This window comes from Gymnoscopelus microlampas (genome assembly GCF_963454915.1).
Source record: "Gymnoscopelus microlampas genome assembly, chromosome: 7".
Taxonomy (NCBI): domain Eukaryota; kingdom Metazoa; phylum Chordata; class Actinopteri; order Myctophiformes; family Myctophidae; genus Gymnoscopelus; species Gymnoscopelus microlampas.
The window spans coordinates 22959246-22962660 of NC_139944.1; positions in this window are offsets into that span (position 1 = coordinate 22959246).

Here is a 3415-nt window from a genome sequence, read left to right on the forward strand (position 1 = left end):
TGAACGTTAATGTAGATGTACCGAGTGTAATGGAAAAAGTGCAAAAAAAAAAAGAAACCTCATGGGCTTGGAAAAGTCAAACTAATGTCCCGTTCTCAACAAATACTCATCGAAAACTTACCAAAATAGTATGAAAATGCTCAGAATAATACATTGTTTTTTTGTGGATGGTGGTGTGTGGTCTAATGCAGTTAAAATATGCTTTTTAGCACGTTCTGTCGTTTCAATGAGATCATATAACCGGTGGTTGATTTGCATACTGCCGGGAGCGGTCATACACACACACTCCACACACACGCACACACACACACCATCTATTTGTCGTATTTGCCGTCGGCGGCGGCCCGCGGCGGCAGGGTGTGCTGTCTTGGGGGATGGCTTAAAAGACTATATCTGCCGACTTGGGAATGAGACCGTGTTGGTGTGTGTGTGTGTGTGTGTGTGTGTGTGTGTGTGTGTGTGTGTGTGTGTGTGTGTGTGTGTGTGTGTGTGTGTGTGTGTGTGTGTGTGTGTGTGTGTGTGTGTGTGTGTGGGTGTTGTAACTTGTCTCCACCAGGCCGAAGACGTGGCCGAGAAAGTTTTCACCCAAGATTGGCTCCCAAAGTTTGCAGGAGTCGCCCGAATGCAAAAAATCTCAGATCCCTTTAACTAAATACAAAATGCCTCAAATCAAGAATACATTCCTCATGGTGACACTATAACAGGTAGATTCCCGTTTTGAACCATAGGTCATACAATCAAAATTCCTTTTCCCTTGCATTCCTTGGATTATTACACAACTCCCCAAATAAGCTACGCCCATTTCCATCTGTGACTGGATTCCAAATTGTGTTTTTTGTGACTACAATAAGCTACAGTACATGGCCTGGCAGAAACCTGTGCTCAAAGGAGCATTTTTTTTAGTTTGTGTGTGATTGTATGCGTGCATGCGTGTCTGCCTGTTTTTGCTGTGTTTACACATGTATCAGCAATACATTTGAGTGTGCGCCCACTCACGGCGTGTGTGTGAGATTTCTTTCGAGAGTGTGTGTGTCGCGAATGTGTGTGGGTGTCTGTGTGTGTGCATGCGTGCGTCCGTCCGTGCGTGCGTGCGTGCGTGCGTGTGTGCGTGTGTGTGTGTGTGTGTGTGTGTGCACGTGCGTGCATGTTTTTGCTGTGTTTACACATGTATCAGCAATACATTTGAGTGTGCGCCCACGCGCGGCGCATGTGTGAGATTTCTTTTGAGAGCACATTGTTTAGGGTGGGCAAGAGGTGATTAATCACTTTGACTAAAGCATTTTGCAGTGCAACCCAACAGGGACCGACATCGCTGCGGTAAATGAGAAAAGTTTCATACCTTGTGTTTCATACCTCTTATTACAGCACTGGTTCTCAAAGTGTAGTCCGGGGACCCCCAGGGGTCCTTGAGGAGGTTCCAGGGGGTCCCCCAGCTAAATGATTGATGGCCAGGAAGTAACCTAATGGACACTTACCATTCTGTAACTCTGAGAGTGTACAAATGGAACCAAATGGACTTGTAAGGGTTCATTTGGTTCCATTTGTACACTCTCAGAGTTACAGGGGGCCATGGCTGGGGGTAATTGAAATTAAAAACTTTGAGAACCACTGGTATACAGTATCTGTGTTGCTGTGACGGCAGCAAGGTCTAATCAGTATCCTCTGGCTTCAAGCCAGAACCTTATCTGACCTCAATTGCGTGCGTAATATTCTTGCATAATTACAAGCCAGTATTGACGGGAGTGGAACTGAACTGAAGTGAATGGAGCTGAACCCTAATGAAGGACTCTGACCGTGGACTTGGCCTCCTCCTGTTCCTCCCGCCTCATTGTAGATGCATTCATTAACCACTGTTAACCCTGGCGTCCCTACTGTATTCTCGGCTTTTCCTAATATGTGAACATTCGTGGACATAGCCAATCTACAAGGGATTTGGTGTAGAGGGGGAAAAGGGAGGGGAGGACAAAATACAGCGTTTGAGTGGTTAAGTCTGATTCATACTTCATTGTATTTTGAGGCAGATCTACAAGCAGATCTGCAAGATCTACACGCAGATCTACTATTTTAGGAGAGGGACAAGATTAGTCTTTTTCAACAATGGTGTTATAATGGCATGTTTGAGAGCTGTGGAGAAGATTCCATGCAGAGTAGGGTGACATTAACCACATGAACCAGCATCCCTATTCTGGGGCAAACATTCAGCGAAAATAGCAGATCTACAAAATGTAAATACATTTTAAATCAGGTGCATGTTTAATCATCCAACAACTCAAAAAATATAAAAGATTGCACTTTTGGTTTATACACATCAAGGGCCATTAGTCATATCCAGGTCAGGACTGTGACCCTGATTATGAGTAGGCCCGACAATTTACCGTATGAACTCAAAGGTTGATAACATGTCTGTAAACCAGTTAGCAAAATGGTCAGTGATATTATCAACATGAATGTTAAAATCACCAGAGATAAGGATTGAGTCATACTTGACAGTAATTGAGATAAAAGCCCAGCCCAGCTTAGATATACAACAATGTCTAAGCCTTGTAGGGCTGTAAACTGCAAGCATGAGATAAAAACTCAAAAGTAGAGTACGAACCAAATAAGACGCTCTTACATGATACAAATAAATACATAAAAAGCAGAAACATCAATACGAATCTTCAGTCTGGTCCAGTGTGAAAATGACAAATTATTAGATGGAGAAGCTTCAATCAGTTCCTTGCTGCCAGTTTCATCATGCTGAGTCTCATTAAGGACAACACAATCAAGTCCCTGAATATCATTAACGATGAAGGTTTTGTTAGTTAAAGGGATCTGAGATTAAGGAGTGCCATCATTAACCACTTAAACCCTGTATACTTCATGAAGTATACACCAGTTCTCTTCGCTCAAAATATGGCGAATGTTCACCTATATTATTTATGACATGTCCAGAATAGGGACTTTAGGGTTCATGTGATTAAAATAGCTCGCAAAAGAGGTGATATTGTGTACTGTAGTAGAGTTAGGCCTAGGATGGCTAGAGTTTTCCAGTAACTGTGACTGAGAGAGCATGCTGTAGCAGGACCCACATGGTTAAAACTTGATACAATAGTGGGTGACATAAGTGTCTGGATCAGGTCTTCCCAAGGTTTCCATATCTGAATAGTAAGCAGATGAAGTTTTCATACCAGTTTTCCTCTGGACTTCTTTGATGATAAATCATTGATCAAGTCATCAAAGTTCTGAGGCATCTCTCTGTCATCCTTGTCCTCAGTTCATTTTGAATCCTAGACATTTTGTGAAAACCTTCCACATGTTTTTGGGTGAAAACATTATTAAATGGATGGCATTTGTTGACTATGGCATAGTGGCATCTTTAGCCTGTTTTTCTTTTTTGAGTTTACTGTACATTTTTCCATCGTTAAGCACATAC